Here is a 21,957-nt window from a genome sequence, read left to right as displayed (position 1 = left end):
TCTTGTCCATAACTTTAAACACTTCCAAAATTCCTTGTCTGTTTTAGAATGTTTAATTAATTTACCATTAATATTATTACCATTTACATTTTCATTAAGCCTTTACAAGGAGAAGATACATTTCTTAGTCTCTGAGTACAAAATGTTTTAGCTTTTAAGCTTAAAAGCAAAAAGAATAAATGAGTCTGATTATTTCTCATCTGACACTGTTGGATTTCCTTTGCTTAGAGATGAACAACCCATTGACAGTTTTTCAAACTGATTTAAGAGCAAATAAGAGCCCAAGGCCACCAGTTTTTCTTTCTATATAGAAAATATGCCATAGATTTTCCATGATAAGGTACACTAGACATCCTGAAAACTGCTCTTCTAGATTGAAAAGCTGAATTAGATATAAGAAACGTCCTTTGAAATATAGAACTCATTTCATTTCAATTTGATTTTTAAACTATTCAGTCACTATGTTTTAATGAATAGGCAAACAAACTTCATGTCCCCATGGAAATGACATTTCAGTGAGACCAGTAGACAATAAACATAATATATATGTGTGCAGTCAAGGCTACAGAGAACAAATAAAGCAGAGAAAGAGAATTTGAAGTAGTTAGGACCCACAGAGGGAGTTGAACATTTAGGCAAGAAGGTCTCGGAAGGCTTCACCAAGAGCTGATTGTGGAGATCTGGAGGAGAAGAAGGAAGAGCTGGGAGGCCTGGGCTCAGGATATCCAGGAAGAGGGGTGATGGACAAGGTCTGTAGCTGGTGAGTGCTGGCATTTTCAGGCCAAAGGGGATGGGGCGTGGGTGAGAGACGGGGAGAAGTAGAGGGGATCGGAGGACAGTGCTGTGCCATTCAAAACATTGTGAGGCATGGTAGGACTTTGGCTTTCCCTCTGAGTAAGCTGGGGCATGGTTGGAAGGTCTTGGGCAGGGGGACATGATCCAACTTAGGTTTAACAGGATACCTGTGGCTTCTGTTAAAACTACGTATGTGTAGTTTGGGGCATGGAGATTGGGAAGGTATTTGAGTCCCATCAGAACATGTGTTCCTTCTCTGCAGCACTTTCTCTTGGTTCTAATGCTGGTTTATTGCAAGTTTATTGACCCTTGCTCCTTCCATACATGTTCATTTCTGTGGAAGTCCTGCCTACTCTTACATCCTGTATCATTGCTGATGGGTCTCAACAACATGATCCCTTTTTAGATCACAGAATAAAGGTGTTAATACAGACTGCATTATTGAAATAACTAAGCAATTTTTTAAAAAATTGGTAAGTCAGAGTAGTTATCAGTAAACCTTTCTAAGCTGTTCTCTCTGGTTGTTTCTTTGAGTTTCTGGGGAGAAAAGTGATTCCATTTTCATAATTTTTTTTTGCAATTATATAACTTCCTTATGAGCCAGCATGAACCACAACAATGTGTTTGAGTCTCACTCCACCACTTAAATATGGGCAGTGTCTGTGTCTTAATCTACCGTCTGTGTACAGTGTGCTGCTAATTTAGGAGGGAATAAATACAATTTTATTCAGTGAAAATAGTTATGTATTCTTCACGAAAAAGTCACTTTGGATTTTAGCAAAAGGGGGAAATGCTCAGATATAAAGCAGAGCAATGTGTTGACTGGTTAGTTCCCTTTTTAATTTCCATTTATTTCTTCAGCATGCTTTTACTGAATAACTATTACATACCCTAAACTTTCCTAGGTCCTGGATATTCAAATCAAGCAAGTTCCTGGGATTTAAACTCTGCAGAGAGAGCATACACAGGATGGATGGACAGGTGGATGGATGGATGGATGTGTAGCATTATTACAGATTCTGATAGTGCTGCAGAGGAAGTGAACGGTCCAGCAATAAAATGAGAAGCAGGGTAGTTTAGACAGGTGAGTCATAGTAGGCTTCTTAGCAGTGGTGAAATTGAAGCAGACACTTGGAATAAAAGGAGGAGGAGGGGAAACACTGTGAAAGCTCTTCTAACAAAATCAATCCCAAGTGCAAAAAGGAGTGAAGAAATCAACTTGCTTGTGTGGAGATGGATGGAAGGTTCAGCCTGAAATGCTGACCTAGGATGGTCTGCTGCCAGCTGCACCTGGAGAGGTGGGTGTGGCAATGAGTTGCAGGACCAAAAGAAACAGTGAAGACTTAGAAGTTTGGGTTATATTTCAATGCAGTGGAAAGCTATTGATGGGTTTGAAGCAGAAAAAGCCATGATATAATTTACATCTTTTCAAATTCTTTTTGGCTGTGTGGAGAAAGGATTGGAGGAAGGGGCTGATTGATTTGCTGATGTGAGTAAAGCGTTCAGACTGAACAAAACAATCAATAGCCTACTAGCAAATGTCTAGCTACATGCCGGTAAAGCTGTTTTTCAAAATATGTGCAGACAGAATTTCGATTGGAGAAGTCTTTCATGAGCCTATTTATTAACTTTATGTAGGTTTTTTTTATGGTCCATAGATTCTTATTGCTTATCCTTTTATTGAAGTATAATACACCTCCAGAAAAATACACATCAAAATGAGTTATAAAAATGCAAACATCCCTTTGTAATCACCTCTCAGACCAAAAAATAGAGCATTATCTGCAGCTATTCTGCCCCCTTGTGTTTTCTGCTCCCCCTGTTTCCTTTTCCCTCTGCTGGCTCTCTCTGTTGTCATGACCTCTCTCCTATAGATTATTTTTGCTTATTTTAAAATTTCATGTGATGAGGCAAATAGTACATCTGTTGTATGTACCACTGGGTGATTGGTTCATACTATGCTACTAATATGCTATTTGTCCATGTGTGAATATACACCAATATAGCCATTATATCTTTGATTATCATTGGAGTGCCTTCTTGTTCTGAGCTCTGTGAATAATGCTGCTGTGAAAATACTTACCCTATATTTTGGTATTCATGTATGCATTTTAGTTGGATATATGCCAAGTTCTGAAACTGCAGATCATATTGTACATGTATGATCAGCTTTGGCAGATCCTGCTGTTGCAGGAAAGGGAGATGTCATATCCTGGGACCAGCAAGAGTCCTTATGACAGACCACCAAGAGAGTGTTCTTGGCTTCTTGCATGGAAGAATTTAAGAGTAAAGGGAAAGCAAGTTTATTTAGAGAGATACAATCTCCATAGGCAGAATGTAGGCTGTCTCAGAAAGTGAGAGCAGCCCCAAGGCATGGGGGCTGTAGGTTTTTATGGGTTAAGTAGTTTCATAAGCTAACAAGTGGGAGGAATATTCTTGCTATTTTGGGGTAGAGTGGGGATTTTCCAGAAATTGAGCCACTGCCCACTTTTTGGCCTTTCATAGTCCTCCTCAGAGCTATTATGGTGTAAGGGGAAGTGATTTTTAGTATTACAGTGAAGGTATAATGAGCTAAAGATCAATGTCTGGACTCTTTTCAAAGCCACCTTGGTTTCAGCTGGTTCCAGCCAGTCTTTGTCACATCCCAACAGCTATGCCTGTCTTAATTATTTAGCATTTATATCCCACCTCTTTTCTTCCTATCTCACTGCCAAGTAATTTTCCAAAGTTGTTGAACCAATTACACTCTCATCAGCCCATAGGAGACCAGTTGCTTCATGTCTTCATCAACACTTGATATTTTCTGTTTTATTGATTTTACCCATCCACTGGATATCTAATTGCGATTTTTTAGAGACTTGTATTTTTTAATTTAATTTTATGTATTTATTTTTGGCTGTTCTGGGTCTTCATTGCTACACAGGCTTTTCTCTAGTTGCAGTGAGCAGTGGATACTCTCTAGTTGCAGTGTGCGAGCTTCTCATTCTGGTGGCTTCTTTGTTGTGGAACACAAGCTGTAGGGCATGTGGGCTTCAGTAATTGTGGCACACAGGCTCAGTAGTTGCAGTTCCCAGGCCCTAAGGAACAGGATTAATAGTTGTGGCATATGGGCTTAGTTGCTCTGTGGCATGTGGGATCTTCCCAGACCAAGGATCAAACCCGTGTCTCCTGCACTGGCAGGTGGATTCTTTACCACTAAGCCACCAGGGAAGCCCTCTAATTGTGATTTTAATTTATCTGATAACTAATGAGGTTGAGCACCTTTTTATTGATTCTTGGCAATTTGTATGTCCTCTTGTAAAGCGTTTGTTCAGATACCTTTCTATTTTTCTATTTCATTTAACTATTTCTTTTTCTGTACACTTTCTGAATACCAGCCTATTTTATTTTATAGATTTCAGTGATCTTTTCTCTCTGTGTAGTTTGCCTTTTTACCCTCTTAATAGTGTTTACTAGTGAAAAGAAATTCTTAATGTATCTGCTTAAAATAGTTGGTAGTTTGGAATCCTGTTTCAGAAACCTTTGCCTATCCTAGGTTTAGGAAGATGTTCCACTGTATCATTTTCTGGAAGATTTATTGTTTTACCCTTCACATACAGAAATACCATCAACGTGAACTTGGTTTTTGTGTATGCTGTGAGGCAGGGATCAAGATACATGTGCTCATATGGCCATCCCATTGACTCAGCACTTTTTCTGTATAAATAGACTTCTCAAATACTGTATTATGTAATTTCAGTCAAGTATGACCTCCTCTGTAAAGCTGCCTATAACAGGATGTCAATATTTAAATTTAGACACAAGTGTGGAAATGTAGCTGATACTGCGTCCCAAAGTGAGGTGGTGGGCCAAAGTCCACAAGTCAGGAAGGAAATGAGCTAGAATCACTCCCCTGGTTTTTGGACTTCTCAGGCTGATCAGGGATCTAAAGGAACAAATCAAATATGGAAGAATGGATTCGGTGATGAGAAATGTTTGCAAAGGCCATTAGAGGTCAGCTCCTCTGATGAACAAGGGAGAGGGGTGGTTCCCTCCCGCTTACCTGGGGTCATTAGGCTGAGGATCAGTGGGAACATTGGAAAACAAGGTGCCATCTTTTGGTTTGGAGCAGAGTGGACCAGGGTCTGGGCCTCACCTGGGCATCTGGGGGGTGATAAAAGAGTTCAGTCCACCTTCCTAGAGGCTGTGTTAGTCACATTGGGCCCTCACATTGGGGTCACTTGGGGGAGCAGAAGGACCCCAACAACAAGAAGCCAGAGATGTACATCAGTTCCTAAGAATGCTGAAGTTGCCACAGGCCACCATTATTAAGAGCAGGCATGTGGCCACTTAGGTCAAGGAAACTACAAGTAAGTGACCCCATCTGCCTGCCAATTCAGGAGATGCAAGAGACACAGGTTTGATCTCTGGGTTGGGAAGATCCCTGGGAGTAAGAAATGGCAATCCACTCCAGTATTCTTGCTTGGAAAATTCCATGAACAGAGGACCCTGGTGGGTTACAGTCCATGGGGTTGCAGAATCAGAAATGACTCTGAGAAGCACATGAGCAAGGAACCAATAAAAATGCCTGAAGGGCAAGGGAGCCTTCAATATCTGCTGGGTTTAGAGTGTAGGATAACATGTGGAGTAACCATCTCCTGCTTTCAATCAGCAAAAGATGCCAGGCCTGGTCCCTTCATAGCAAATAGAAGCCACCACCATACCAGGAGGATAGAGGACAGTTTATTTGTGATGCAGGTTATATTTGTAAATCAGGGGGCAGGCCAGATTCTCACCCAGTGGAAGGAACATCCCTTCTGAGTTCCCCCAAATATATACATTTAAAGAGGTCAGATGGAGGCAAGATTGAAGTTGTATTTTTATTATATCCCCCAAGTCATATTCATTTAGTTTCCTAGAGCATTTACCTGGGCAGGTAGCTATCTCGCAGCTCAGGACTGCCTCAGGCTGAGGTACCTGACTGCAGGGACTGTCACAGCTCTGTGGTGTGAGTCACCTGCAAACCCACAGAGGCTTTCAGTGCAGGAACCCTCTTGTGCCCTGGGGTAGAGGTGTGCTTCTTTGCTGCACAGTTCAGTTCAGTTCAGTTGCTTAATCGTGTCCACCTCTGTGCAACCCCATGGACTACAACACGCAAGGATTCCCTGTCCATCACCAACTCCTGGAGCTTGCTCAGACTCATGTCCATCAAGTCAATGATGCCATCCAACCATCTCATCTTCTGTCATCCCCTTCTCCTCCTGTGTTCAATCTTTCCCAGCATCAAGATCTTTTCCAGTGAGTCAGTTCATCAGATCAGGTGGCCAAAGAATTGGAGTTTCAGCTTCAACATCAGTCCTTCCAATTAATATTCAGGACTGATTTTCTTTAGCATTGACTGGTTTGGTCTCCTTGCAGTCCAAGGGACTCTCAAGAGTCTTCTCCAACACCACAGTTCAAAAGCACCAATTCTTCAGTGCTCAGTTTTCTTCATAGTCCAACTCTCACATCTATACATGACTCCTGGAAAAACCATAGCTTTGACTAGACGGACCTTTGTCGGCAAAGAAATGTCTCTGCTTTTTAATATGCTGTCTAGGTTGGTCATAGCTTTTCTTCCTAGGAGCAAGCATATTTTGATTTCACAGCTGCAATCACCATCTGCAGTGATTTTGGAGCCCAAGGAAATAAAGTCTGTCACTGTTTCCATTGTTCCTCCATCTATTTACCATGATGTGATGGGACTAGATGCCATGATCTTAATTTTTTTGAATGTTGAGTTTTAAGCCAGCTTTTTCACTCTCCTCTTTGACTTTCATCAAGAGACTCTTTAGTCCTTGTTTGCTTTCTGCCATAAGGGTGGTGTCATCAGCGTACTGAGGTTATTGATGTTTCTCCCAGCAATCTTGATTCCAGCTTGTGCTTCATCCAGCCCAGCATTTTGCATGATGTACTCTGCATATAAGTTAAATAAGCAGGGTGACAATATAGCCTTGACATACTCCTTTCCCAATTTGGAACCAGTCCATTGTTCCATGTCTGGTTAAAACTGTTGCTTCTTTACCTGCGTACAGATTTCTCAGAAGGCAGGTCAGGTGGTCTGGTATTCCCATCTCTTTAAGAATTTTACACCATTTGTTGTGATCCACACAGTCAGAAGCTTTGGCGTAATCAATAAAGCAGAAGTAGAGTTTTTCTGGAACTTCTTGCTTTTTCTATGATCCAGCAGATATTGGCAATTTGATCTCTGGTTCTTCTGCCTTTTCTAAATTCAGCTTCAACATCTGGAAGTTCTCGGTTCATGTACTGTTGAAGCCTGGCTTGGAGAATTTTGAGCATTACCTTGCTAGCGTATGAGATGAGTGCAATTGTGTGGTAGTTTGGACATTCTTTGGCTTTGCCTTTCTTTGGGATTGGAATGAAAACTGATCTTTTCTAGTCCTGTGGCCACTGCTGAGTTATTTGCTGGCATATTGAGTGCAGCACTTTCACAGCATCATCTTTTAGGATTTGAAATAGCTCAACTGGAATTCTATCACCTCTGCTAGCTTTGTTTGCAATGATGTTTCCTAATGCCCTCTTGACTTCTCATTCTAGGATGTCTGGCTCTTTGCTGCACAGTTGCTTGCATTTGTAGGTACTCAAGCAATCTGCCAAAGTGCAGAGAAAAGCACAGTAACCAGCTGCTGAAGGGGAGAGGAAAAATCTACTTTCAGGCCACTGTCCTGATGTGCAGCTTCCCAGCCACTCACAGGAGAAGGAAATGGCAACCCACTCCAGCATTCTTGCCTAGAGAATTATGTGGACAGAGGAGCCTGGTGGGTGGCTGTCCATGGGGTCACACAGAGTCAGACATGACTGAAGCAACTTAGCATGCCTGCATGCATTGGAGAAGGAGATGGCAACCCACTCTAGTATTCTTGCCTGGAGAATCCCAGGGACAGAGGAGCCTGGTGGGCTGCCATCTGTGGGATCGCACAGAGTTGGACATGACTGAAGAGACAGCAGCAGCAGCAGCCACTCACAACTTAACCATACGGAAAGCATTAAAGAATGCAAGTGGTGCATCTTAATTGGAGATGGCATGAACAAAATGCATTACTTATCCTTTATTTATCATTATCTCAATTTTGCATTATGTTCTTGAAACCTTGGTGCAAACCATGGGATAGGCTCTTAAACTTAAAACTAGGGGCATTCTGCATGGTTGCTAGAAAGCAAAATATCTTTCTCTAGGAGGCATTAAGGGGTAAAGCCTTTCTTATTCTTGAGTTTATTTTTTCCCATTTTTCAAAACTCTGTAGGTTTTACAGATATCATTGTGCAATTTAGAATTTATTCCCCCTGGAGAGTAAGGTGGCTTCAAGGTGGTTTATAGCAAATAAGGTTTGCAGAATTATGGAAAATGGTGATAAGAATTCAGGTGAGAGCAACAGTATGGAAATTCCTTAAAAAACTAAAAATAGAGCTACCATGTAATCCTACAATCCCAATTCTGGGCATGTATCCAGAAAAAACTCTAATTCAAAAAGAATATGTGCACCCTAGTGTTCATTACAGCACTATTTATAGTAACCAAGACATGCTGCTGCTGCTGCTGCTAAATCACTTCAGTCGTGTCCGACTCTGTGCAGCCCACCAGGCTCCCCCGTCCCTGGGATTCTCCAGGCAAGAACACTGGAGTGGGTTGCCATTGCCTTCTCCGAACCAAGACATGAAAACAACCTAAATTTCCATTGACAGATGAATGGATAAAAAAGACATGAGATACACACACACACACACACACACACACACACACACACACACACACACACGGTGTATGGTGAATAATGGAATATTACTCAGCCATAAAAAAGAATGGGACTTCCCTGGTGGTCCAGTGGTTGAGAATCCACCTGCCAGTGCAGGGGACACAGGTTAGATCCCTGGTCTGGGAAGATCCCACATGCCATGGAGCAGCTAAGCCCATGTACCACAACTATTGAGCCCATGTACCTACAGACCATGCTCCACAGCAAGAGAAACCACCGCAATGAGAAGCTCATGCACCGCAAATAGACAGTAGCCCCCACTTGCCACAACTAGAAAAAGCCTGTGTGTAGCAATAAAGACCAGTCCAGCCAAAAATAAGTAAATAAATAAATACTACTACTACTACTACTACTACTACTACTACTAAACTGGTTTGGAAAATCAAGCTTTCATCAGCTCACAAACCAGCCAGTTAGCAAGAAATTGGTTCCATCTCTTTATAATATTCTAAAGGGTTCCCTTGAACTCAAAATTTTATGAAACAACCCAAAAGTCTTATTGTGAAGAATGGAGCCACATTATATATAAAAGGAGGTTAAGTATGTGGGGTTTAACAGTTATAATCTCAAGAACTAATTACTTTAAAATATAGTGAATTAATAAATAATTTGAAACCATGTGATCATCTCAAAGATGCAGAAAAAGCCTTTGACAAAATTCGGCACCTATTTATGACTAAAACACTTCAAAAAAGGGCATAGAAGAAACCTACCTCAACATTGTAAAGGTCATATATGATGAGCCTATAGCAAACATTATTCTCAATGGTGAAAAATGGAAAGCATTCTCCCTAACATCAGGAACAAGACAAGGGTGTCCATTTTCACTACTATTATTCAACACAGTTCTGGAAGTCCTAGTTACAGCAATCAGAGAAGAAAAGTAAATAAAAGGAATACAGATCGGAAAAGAAGTAAAGCTCTCACTGTTTGCAGATGACATGATACTGTACATAGAAAAGATAGTATCAGAAAATTACTAGAGCTAATCAGTGAATTTAGCAAAGTTGCAGGATACAAAATCAATACACAGAAATCACTTGCATTTCTATATACTAACAGTGAAAAATCAGAAAGAGCAATTAAGGAAACAATCCCATTCACCATTGCAACATAAAGAATTAAATATCTAGGAATCAACTTACCTAAGGAGACAAAAGAACCATACACAGGAAATTATAAGACACTAATGAAAGAAATCAAAGATGATATAAACAGATGGAGAGATATTCCATGTTCCTGGGTAGGAAGAATCAGTATTGTGAAAATGACTATACTACCAAATGCAATCTACAGATTTAATGCAATCCCTATCAAATTACCAATGGCATTTTTCACAGAACTAGAACAAAAAATTTCACATTTCATATGGTAACACAAAAGACCCCGAATAGCCAAAGTAGTCTTGAGAAAGAAGAATGGAGCTGGAGGAATCAACCTTCTTGACTTTAGATAATCTAATACAAAGCTACAGTCATCAAGATAGTATGGTACTGGCACAGAAACAGAAATATAGACCAATGGAACAAGATAGAAAGCCCAGAAATAAACCCATGCACCTATGGGTACCTTATTTTTGACAAAGGAGGCAAGAATATACAATGGGGCAAAGACAGCCTCTTCAATAAATGTGCCGGGAAAACTGGACAGCTGCATGTAAAAGAATGAAATTAGAACACTTCCTAACACCATACACAAAGATAAACTTAAAATGGATTAAGAACCTAGATGTAAGACCAGAAACTATAAAACTCTTAGAGGAAAACATAGGCAGAACACTCGATGACATAAATCAAAGCAAGATCCTCTATGACCCACCTCCTAGAGTAATGGAAATAAAAACAAAAGTAAACAAGTGGGACCTGATTAAGTTTAAAAGCTTTTGCACAGCAAAGGAAACTATAAACAAGGTGCAAATACAACCCTCAGAATGGAAGAAAATAATAGCAAAGGAAACAACTGACAAAGGATTAATTTCCAAAATATACAAGCAGCTCATACAACTCAATACCAGGAAAACAAACAACCCAACCAAAAAGTGGGAAAAAGATGTAAACAGACATTTCTCCAAAGAAGACATACAGATGGCTAACAAACACATGAAAAGATGCTCAATATCACTCATTATTAGAGAAATGCACATCAAAACTACAATGAGATATCACCTCACACCAGTCAGAATGGCCCTCATCAAAAAGTCTACAAACAATAAATGCTGGAAAGGGTGTGGAGAAAACGGAACCCTCTTGCACTGTTGGTGGAATGTAAATTGATACAGCCACTATGGAAGAAGGTATGGAGATTCCTTAAAAAACTAGGAATAAAACCACCATATGACCCAGCAATCCCACTCCTAGGCATATACCCTGAGGAAACCAAAATTGAAAGAGATACGTGTATCCCATTGTTCATTGCATCACTATTTATAATAGCTAGAACATGGAAGCAACCTAGATGTCCATCAACAGATAAAGAAATTGTGGTAGATATACACAATGGAATATTAATCAGCCATAAAAAGGAACACATTTGAGTCAATTCTAATGAGGTGGATGAACCTAGAACCCATTATACAGGGTAAGTCAGAAAGAGAGAGATAAATACCGTATTCTAACACATATATGCAGAATCTAGAAAAATGGTACTGAAGAATTTATTTACCGGGTAACAGTGGAGAAACAGACATAGAGAGTAGACTTATGGACATGGGGAGAGGGGAGGAGAGGGTGAGATGTATGGAAAGAGTGACAGGGAAACTTACATTACCATATGTAAAATAGATAGCCGAGGGGAATTTGTTGTATGGCTGAAGAAACTCAAACAGGTGATCTGTATCAACCTAGAGTCGTGGTATGGGGAGGAAGATGGGAGGAAGTTTCAAAAGGGAGGGAATATATGAATACCTATGGCTGATCCAGGAGAAGACAATGGCACCCCACTCCAGTACTCTTGCCTGGAAAATCCCATGGACAGAGGAGCCTGGTAGGCTACAGTCCATGGGGTCGCTAGGAGTCAGACACAACTGAGCGACTTCACTTTCACTTTTCCCTTTCATGCACTGGAGAAGGAAATGGCAACCCACTCCAGTATTCTTGCCTGGAGAATCCTAGGGACAGCAGAGCCTGGTGGGCTGCCATCTGTGGGGTCGCACAGAGTCGGACATGACTGAAGTGACTTAGCAGCAGCATGGCTGATTCATGTTGAGGTTTGATAGAAAACAGGAAAATTCTATAAAGCAATTATCCTTCAATTAAAAATAAATAATTTGAGGCATAGTAAAGCAACGTATCAGGAGATGACTGCCATTGGAAAGATAGTTTGTGACTCAGAGTTCCCTGGAGCAAGAGGCATGCCACACCACAGGGGGCCACCAGGGGAAGCACCAAGGCAGTCAGAAGGCAGAGGGAGTGACGGGAACATATGAGCAAGAGCCTTTACTGTGGTTTCTATGGAAAGGACCTGGCCAAGTAGGGTCTTAGGATTGGCTGGTTTGAATAGTTGCAGCAGGTTTGGGGCCCTATGTGGTATCCCTTCCTTGTTGTTAGGTTCCTGGCCTTGGGGTAATTAGGGCAGCAGGGACAGTGGCCTGGAGTGTGAGACCCCAGCAGAGGCTGTGGTTGGGCATGTGGGCTCTGGATTGATTGGTTTGTATATGTATGTACACTTGAGAACAGGTTCTTTACTGTCTCTAGGAATTGGGCCTCTGTTGTTTAGTCACCAAGTCATTCCTACTCTTTTGCAACCTCATACACTGTGTAGCTCCACCAGGCTCCTCTGTCCACGGGATTTCCCAGGCAAGAATACTGGAGTGGGTTGCCATTTCCTTCTCCAGGGGATCTTCCCGACCCAGGAATCAAACCTGCGTCTCCTGCATTGGCAAGCGGATTCTTTACCAATGAGCCACCTGGGAAGCCCCAGGAATTGGCCCTGGGACAAGTCATTTCTCCAAGGTAAGCAAGGCCTCAAATTGTGAGAGCATCATATGTAGAAATTAAGAGATTATTAGTTAACAAGTACAACTCCATTTGGGAGTGGTGAGTGTGAAGCTGAATCCAGCCCCTATACCTGACACAGAGTTAAATCTTGGAGACAAGAGTTTTGGGTGAAGTAGAAAAGAATAGCTTTATTGCTTTGCCAGGGGGGGCCATGGTGGGCTAATGCCCTAAAAACTGAGTGTCCTGACCTGGAGAGGGTAATGAGTAATTGTTCAAAGAGGATGTGATCAGTTCATGGATAGTCTTCCGATTGGTTGGTAAGGAGATCAGTCTTCTAGTTCCAACCAGTCTGGAGTCTGTGTTCTTGTGGGCAGCATTCAGTTAACTTCTCTCACCTGATAGGGGTTTTAGTAACTGCAAAACAGTCCAAAGATATTGTTAAGTACATCCCTTGAGGGGGAGCCCTGCCCCAAGGCTGCGCTATTGTTTCTTGATTGCCCCTCCCCTGTCTCTGTATCCTCTCTTCCCTAATACAACTGTTTGAACCTGCCCCCTTGAAACTCAGGGAAGGTCCTGGAGGCCTAATGAAGCCCATTTCCTGTAATCAAGTGAGCCAGAAAGGCCTTTGTGCCTGCGCAGGGGAACCCTATAGGATCCTGCTTGGTTTCAGGAGGAAGTGCAAATTTCCTGAGGTGGGGAACCTCTGCCCTGCTGGCTACACTCTTATGTACTGGGGTGTTGGTTACTCACTGGCCCTCTCCTGTATCTCACACATCTCCAGAGGACTTCCTGACAGCTCAACCTTACCTGGCATTGCTCTACCATAGGACGTTCACTTAAATCACGTAACCCATGATTTGGGCACTGAGGACCACCAAGTGCTGTGTGATCCAGAGTCGTAAAACACACCTCAGAGGACACTCAAGACAGTGGAGTACGGTTTATTATGCCAGCCCAGCAGGTCCAGGGGGAATCAGTTCCGAACAAGGACCCTGATGTTTCTGAGAGGCCCAGTTTTATACTCCCTGCTACATGACTGGTTACATGTTAGAAACCTCTTTGTTCTATATGACTGAGTTTTACAACAAATTGGTGCTAGGAGAACAAACAATTAAGGTTAAAGGAGGGGAACAATGATTATACATCCCAGGGGGATGTCTCCATGGTTAATCTAACAGGGGTAGTCTGACCTCAACTACAGTCTCCGTTTGTCATCTGTAGGGAGAGAAGTCTCCTGGAGGCCTGGTTTTCAGTTCCTAGCAACAGTTTCCTCACTCTTGGGCAAAGTTCATGCCCAGTTCACATCTTGTCTTTAAGATGGATGACAGCCTTCAAGATGGAGTCTCTCTTGCTTTTCTCACACTGGCCCCAATACAAGGACAGCCTTCCATTCCACCTAGCAGTCCTCGAGAGCAGGTGCCTTAACTGCAAAGGTGTCTCCACCTTGGCCCATATTGGCTCAAGTTCAAATTTAAGTGCTTCAAGTAGATAGGGCTAGCTTTTTCTGTCCCTGTTGGTGATGCCGTGATGCAGACAGTGTTGAAAGGTTGGTTTGAATCTCTTCCCCTTTCTGTTCAGCAACGGGGAAGGCCCAGTGTCTGCACATCACTTAGACCTTGGTCCCTTTTGTGTGTTCTTCTCTGCAGTCTTCTGTGTGTGTGTGTGTGTGTGTATGCTCACTTGTGTCCAACTCTTTGCAACCTCATGGACTGTAGCCCACTAGGCTCCTCTGTTGTTCTGCCAAAAGTTTTAACTTTTATTTCAGGTTTAAAGGATTTGTTAACAAAAGAAACCACTCTTATATACAAATAAACAATTCTACTATTTAATAGAGAATTATCTAACTTAACTTTCAATAAGCAATCATTAATAGGAAAGAGAAATAGGACAGCAGATACATCACCAAACTGGATTTTGACCAACATCCAGACTCAAACATTGCTGGAAGTCCTATGTTACAGTAAGCAATCTGGCGTTACAGTTGTGAAAAGGTCCCAGGCAGCACATCCACTCTACGGGTAAAACTTCAAAATTGCAGTTTGGGGGTTCCCACTTATAATCCCAGGCCACAAACTGATATCACCATCAGCTTGCAAGCAAATTGCAGCTCCAGTTTTATGTTAATGCTGTTTGTTTTGTCTTATAAATTTTGGAACTTTGTTAATTCCAGGCATGATTGACCAGACCTCCTCCAGGGGCTCAACTATCTCAAGATCCATCCCCTATCTTATCTATGGTGTCAAGTGGCTTGCAGTCACAGCAGGTACATAGTCAGGGCAGTGTCCAGGCAGGTCAGAAGCAAGGTCAGAGGCTTGCTCTGCTTTTTGTCTCTGAAGCCTGAACAAGATTACTTCCATTTAATTTCCCTAACATTTGACCATGAAATTTTCCAAGCAAGAATACTGGAATGGGTTGCCATTTCCTGCTCCAAGGGACTCTTCCTGACCCAGGGATTAAACCTGTGTCTCTTGCATCTCCTGCATTGGCAGGTGGATTCTTTACTACTGCACATGTTAGATGTTCCAGACTTCTCTGGGTTATACCCACAAACCTCTCCAGACACAGGGCCTGGGTGTTATGGTTTAATCATTTTGAGTCTCATACTGGTTGCAGTAGCAGTGATAGTTCTAAACATAAAAGCCTTTTTTTTTTTTTTTTGCTTTGTTAATTAGCTTTAATTGTTGACTTTTTTAAATTTAATTTTTATTTTGTATTAGAGTATAGTTGATTTACAGTGTTGTGTTAGTTTCAGGTGTATAGCAAAGTGATTCAGTTATACATATGCATCTATCCATTCTTTTGCAGATGCTTTTCCCATGTGAGTTATTACTTAATATTGAGTAGAAATTCCTTGTGCTATATGGTAGGTCCTTGTTGGTTATTTTACATGTAGTAGTATGTGTATGTTAATCCCAAACTCATAATTCATCCCTCCCTCACCTTTTCCGCTTCAGTAACCATGTTAGTTTTCTGTGAGTCCATTTCTGTTTTGTAAATAAGTTCATTTGTATCATATTTTAGATTCCACACATAAGTGATATCGTATGATATCTGTCTTTGTCTGACTTACTTCACTTAGTATGATAATCTCTAGGTCCATCCATGCTGCTGCTGATGGCTTTATTTCATTCTTTTTAATGTCTGGGTAATATTTCATTGTATATACCTACCATCTCTTCTTTATCCATTCATCTGTCAGTGGACATACAGGTTGTTTACACATTTTGACTATTGTAAATAGTGCTTCAGTGAACTTTGTGGTGCTTATGGCTTTTCAAATTAATGATTTTCTTTGGATATATGCCCAGAAGTGGAATTGCTGGGTCATACAGTAGCTTTATTTTTAGGGTTTTAAAGAACTTCTATACTATTCTCCATAGTGGCTATACCAATTTACATTCCCACCAACAATGTAGGATGGTTCTCTTTTCTCCACACCCTCTCCAGTATTGTTTGTAGACTTTTTGATGATGGCCATTCAGACCAGTGTGAGGTGATGCTTCATTGTATTACGTTGGTGTAAACATAAGTGTGGTTTCAGACTATGAATTTTAAATCATTGTAACTAGACTCAAAAACATCTTTATTAATCAAAATAGGAACCATTACAATCAACATGTTTTTGCCAATGAGAAAAAAGTTTGTTTATTCCTGTAGCATAGAAATCCATGCCTCGGGATTCAGTGAACTCTTGGAAGGCATTTTCTGCCTCCTGCTGGTTGTAGAAGCATTTTCCCAGCAAAAAGTTGTTGAGATGCTTGAAGAAGTGGTAGTTGGTTGGTGAGAGGTCAGGTGAATATGGAGAATGAGGCAAAACTTCATAGCCCAATTCATTTAACTTTTGAAGTGTTTGTTGTGCGATATGTGGTCAGGTATTGGCTGTGGAGGAGAATTGGGCTCTTTCTGTTGACCAATGCTGGCTGCAGGCATTGCAGTTTTCAGTGCATCTCATCGCTTTGCTGAGCATACTTCTCAGATGTAAAAGTTTCGTTGGGATTCAGAAAGCTGTGGTGGATCAGACTGGCAGCAGACCACCAAACTGTGACCATGACCTTTTTTGGTGCAGGCTGGGCTTCCCTGGTGGCTCATATGGTAAAGCGTCTGTCTGCAATGCAGGAGACCAGGTTCGATCCCTGGGTCAGGAATATCCCTTGGAGAAGGAAATGGCAATCTACTCCAGTACTCGTGCCTGGAAAATTCCATGGGTGGAGGAGCCTGGTGGGCTACAGTCCATAGGGTCACAAAGAGTCGGACATGACTGAGTGATTTAACTTCTTTTTTCACTTTTTTTGGCTTCGGGAAGTGCTCTGGAGCTTCTTCTCGGTCCAGCTATTGAGCCGGTCATTGCTGGTTGTCATATAAAGTTGACTTTATGTTGCATGTCGCAATCTGATCAAGAAATGGTTCACTGTTGCATAGAATAAAAGAAGACAGCACTTCAAAACAATTTTTTTTTATTTTGGCGCAGCTCACAAGGTACCCATTTATCGAGCTTTTTTACCTTTCTAATTTACTTCAAATGCTAAACAACCTTAGAATGAATAACACTGAGTTCTTTGGAAACTTCTCATGTAGTTATAAGAGGATCAGCTTCAGTGATGCTTTCAGTTGGTATTGGTCAACTTCCATTGGTCATCCACTGCACTCCTCATCTTCAAGGCTCTCGTTTCCTTTGCAAAAACTTGAACCACCACTGCACAGTATGTTCATCGGTAGTCCTGGGCCAAATGTGTTGTTCTTGTTGTGGGTTGTCTCTGCTGTTTTATTACCCATTTTGAACTCGAATAAGAAAATTGATGGAATTTGCTTTTTGTCTAACATCATTTCCATAGTCTAAAATAAATACATGGGCTTCCCTGGTAGCTCAGCTGGTAAAGAATCTGCCTGTTATGCAGGAGAGCCCAGTTCAATTCCTGGGTTGGGAAGATCCGCTGGAGAAGGGATAGCCTACCCACTCCAGTATTCTTGAGTTTCCCTGGTGGCTCAGCTGGTAAAGAATCCGCCTGTAGTGCAGGAGACCTGGGTTCAGTCCCTGGGTTGGGAAGATACCCTGGAGAAGGGAATGGCTACCCACTCCAGTATCTGGCCTGGAGAACTCCATGGACTGTGTAGTCCATGGGGTCGCAAAGAGTCAGACACAACTGAGTGAGTTTCACTTCACTTCTTCAAAATAAATATAAAATATACAGCAAGTAATGTCATTAGCAAAAAATAAAAAAATAAAAATAAAGCAAGAAATGCTCATTAAAATGATGTATAACATAACCACATTTATTTAAGAATGTACTCGAATATCAAACAGTAAAGTTCAACAAGACAAAGCCACAATTACTATTACACTAACCTAATAGTTTTGATTTGTTTTTCTCTAATAATGAGCAATATTGAGCACCTTTTCCTATGCCTTTTGGCCATCTATATGTCTTTGGAGCCTTTATATATAGCCTCTTCTGGTCTTTTGCCGTTGCTCCAATTGGAATGTTTTTCTTAATACTGTTGAATTATGCATGCATGCGTGCTCAGTCGCTTAGTTGTATCCTGCTCTTTGCAACTCTATGGACTGTAGCTCACCAGGCTCCTCTGTCCATGAAATTTTCCAGGCAAGAATACTGGAATGGGTTGCCATTTCCTTCTACAGGGCATCTTCCAGACCCAGAAATCAAACCGGCATCTCTTGCATTTGCAGATGGATTCTTTACCACTAGCACCAACACAGGTGGGATGAACGGAGAGTTTGGGATTGTTAGATGCAAGCTATTACATTTAGAATGGATAAACAACAAAATCCTAATGTATAGCAAAGGGAACTATATTCAATATCCTTTGATAAACCATAATGCAAAAGAATATCAGAAAAAAATAATAGAAAATTCAGTTGGTCAGCACTCACTTTGGCAGCACATTTACTAAAATCAGAGTGATTCAGAGAAAATTATCATGGGCCCTATGCAAAGATGATGTACAAATTTGTCAAGCATTTTGTATTTTTTGATGTTACTGAATTGTAAACTTAAAAAATAGTTAATGGCAAATTTGATTATCATTTTATTATTATTATTTATTTAATTTTTTAGTTATTTTACTTTATTTTTTATTTGACTTATGGGATAAATTAAGAGTTTCAGATTACTATATATACACTACTATATATAAAATAGATAGCTACCAAAGTATAGTACAGGGAACCACACCCAATTATTTTGTAATAACCCATAAGGGAAAAGAATCTGAAAAAGAATATAGATAGATAGATAGATAGATAGATAGATGAATGTTTTTGTTTTTATTGTTCAGTTGTTAAGTTGTGTTCAACTCTTTGTATCCCCACGGACTATAGCACACCAGGCTTCCCTGTCTTTCATTATCTCCCAGAGTTTGCGCAAATTAATGTCCACTTAAGTCAGTGATGCTATCTAACCATCTCATCCTCCGCCACTCTCTTCTCCTTCTGCCTTCAATCTTTCCCAGCATCAGGGTCTTTTCCAGTGAGTTCTGTCTTTGCATCACATGGCCAAAGTACTGGAGCTTCAGCTTTAGCATCAGTCCTTCCAGTGAATATTCAGGGTTGATTTCCTTTAGGATTGATTTGTTTGATCTCCTTGCAGTCCAAAGGACTCTCAAGAGTCTTCTCCAGAGTAACATGGAAACATAGGCTACCATTTGTAAAATAGATAGCCAATGAGAATTTGCTGTATGAACCAGGGAACTCAAACCAGGGCTCTATAACAACCTAGAGGGGTAGGATGGGGAGGGAGGTGGGAGGGATGTTCAAGTGGGAGGAGACATGGGTAAACCTATGGCTGATTCATGTTGATGTTTGGTAGAAACCAACACAATACTGTAAAGCAATTATCCTTCAATTAAAAATAAATAAATTAAAAAAAAATCTTCTCCAGCACCACAATTTGAAAGCATCAATTTTTTGGTGCTCAGCCTTCTTTATGGTCAAACTCTCACGTCCGTACATGACTACTGGAAAAACCATAGCTTTGATTATATTTTTTGTTGTTGTTCTACTCCATTTTGTTCTGGAACTGGAGATTCACCTTGTTAAATTGTTTTATTCCATTCTTACAGGCTGAGTGCTTGAGGGGAGCTATATTGTTTCAGTTTGTACTTCGGTGTTGTTCTGAGACTGAGGACTTCACTCACTGACGAATGCCTTGCAACAAATATGGGGGTCACATGTCTTCATCTGAAGTCCTGTTTCATTTTCAGGCTTTCTCATGTTAAGCCCTATTTCCCCATGTTAATTAGATCAAAGGAGTAAACAAAGGATTTTATAGGGATAACTATACATCCTTCATTTTTGATATTCATACTTTTGCTATCACAAATATTGTTGGGGTTAGGGGTTGGGGAAAGCCTGTTGTATATAGTTTTTCTGTACTAGAAATCTACTTTTGTAAGGTAAAATCATAAAGTTGTCATTCAAGGGATGTGTACATTTTAACATTTCACCTAAGCTGGCACATCTTTTTACAATTCACACTCCTACCAGTAATGTGTGAGATGCACATCTTCACCATCACTGGATGTTAGTATTTTGTGTGTTGTTGTTTTGCAAATCTCATCAAATTAATAAAAAAAAGTTGTGTGTTTTACTTTGTATTTTCTTAATTGCTTATGAGGTGTGGTAGGTGGTGAATTCTTTCATACTGTCATTAGCTGTCCGCAATCCCTCTTTTACAAGAATAGCTTTTGCCCATTGTCCTCAATGACTGTTGTTCTCTTTTCCCTTCAGTTTTATTGAGATATAATTGACATACAGCAATGTGTAAGTTTAAGGTGTGCAGCATAATGATTTGAGTTACATATATTGTGAAATGATTACCACAGTAAACTGAGTTAACATTCATCACCTCATACAGATAAAAAATCATCTTCACGACGAGAACTCTTAGGATCTACTCTCAACAATGTTGAAATATATCATACATTATATCCTTAGTAATTATTTATCCTATAACCAGAAGTTTGTACCTTCTAACTACCTTCCTCCAGTTCCCCCACCCATCACCCCCAACTCTGGTAACCACAAATCTGATCTCTTTTTCTGTGAATTTGGTTGCATTTTTTTGTTTGTTTTTTAGACTCTCTATATAAGTGAGATCATACAGTATTTGTCTTTCTCTGTCTGGGTTACTTCACTTAGCATAATTCTCTCAAAGTCCTAAGGTCCTTCTGTGTTGTCCCAGTTGGCAGAATTTCCTTATTTTTTATGGCTTAATAAAATTCCATGTATATATTGTGGTGATGTATCTATACACGCACTCGTGCATATATTCACAACTCACAGCTTCTCTGGGCACTTAGTTATTTCCATGTCTCACATTTTCTTTGAACACCAGTTGCTATAAACATGGTGGCGCATTTATCTCTTCAGCATAGTGTTTTCATTTCTTTGGGATATATTCCCAGAAATGGAATTTCTGGGTCATATAATAGTTCTGTTTTTTTTTTTTTTTTTGAGAAACATCTATATTGCTTGCCATAGTGACTGCACCAATTTACAATTATGATCATTTTTATTTATCAACTTATAAGCTGTTTGTACACTAAGAAGTCTAACTTTTGAACCAAGTGTTGGAAATAATCTCTCCCATTCTTTTTACTTTGTGTGTATTGTGTTTGTATTTTGCTGTAGGAATGCATACCAAAGGCAAGAAGTATGAGAAGTATAAATTTTTAATAAAGAACTTATAAATCTAACTTATGGAGAAATATACAATGTGCGTAGATGGGAAAACTATATTGGAAGACATCAGTCCTTTTGATGTTAATATATAAGTGTAATATACAGTTTCAATCAGTACCTTAAGTTTTTTGTTTTAGCTGAGCCCAAACCCATAAATATTGGCAAGAGATGCTTGGAAAAGAATAATATAAGGAGACTAGTGTCATATACTAAAAGTATTATGTAACTATACTAGGTAAACAGTATAGCATTGGCACAGAGTGCAAAAAAAATCACTGAAAGAGGTGATTTTATAAACAGATTGAAGCATAGATGTATTTTCACTCAGTGGGAAAAGATGGCATATTTAATTAATATTGTTCCCTAATCAGTGATGTTGGAGAAAAATAGAATTGTATGGCAGCAATATGCTTTATAAAGGAATACATTTCAGATGAGTTTTATATTGGAGTGTTGAGTAAAAAGTCAAATCACACAAGTATAAGAAGACCATCCAGGGAGGTCTTCTTAGTTCAGTTCAATTCAGTCGCTCAGTCGTGTCCGACTCTCTGCGACCCCATGAATTGCAGCACGCCAGGCCTCTCTGTCCATCACCAAACCCATGTTCATCAAGTCGGTGATGCCATCCAACCATCTCATCCTCTGTCGTCCCCTTCTCCTCCCGCCCCCAATCCTATCCAGCATTAGGGTCTTTTCCAATGAGTCAACCCTTTGCATGAGGTGGCCAAAGTATTGG

The 21,957-nt window shown here is 40.4% G+C and overlaps 1 protein-coding gene and 1 non-coding gene across 2 annotated transcripts in view; both read left to right on the top strand.

Moving 5' to 3' along the window:
* OTUD7A (OTU deubiquitinase 7A) overlaps window positions 1-21,957 on the top strand; it is a 336,026-nt gene that overhangs the window by 151,153 nt on the left and 162,916 nt on the right. The window lies entirely within an intron of this gene.
* On the top strand, window positions 18,406-18,512 carry LOC145530649 (U6 spliceosomal RNA). The gene has a single exon (XR_014071964.1). It is a non-coding gene; the product is annotated as a U6 spliceosomal RNA (small nuclear RNA).

Source organism: Giraffa tippelskirchi, chromosome 12 (genome assembly GCF_054371585.1).
Source record: "Giraffa tippelskirchi isolate mGirTip1 chromosome 12, T2T-mGirTip1v1.2.pri, whole genome shotgun sequence".
NCBI classification, from domain to species: domain Eukaryota; kingdom Metazoa; phylum Chordata; class Mammalia; order Artiodactyla; family Giraffidae; genus Giraffa; species Giraffa tippelskirchi.
This window is presented reverse-complemented; position numbering and strand designations above follow the sequence as displayed.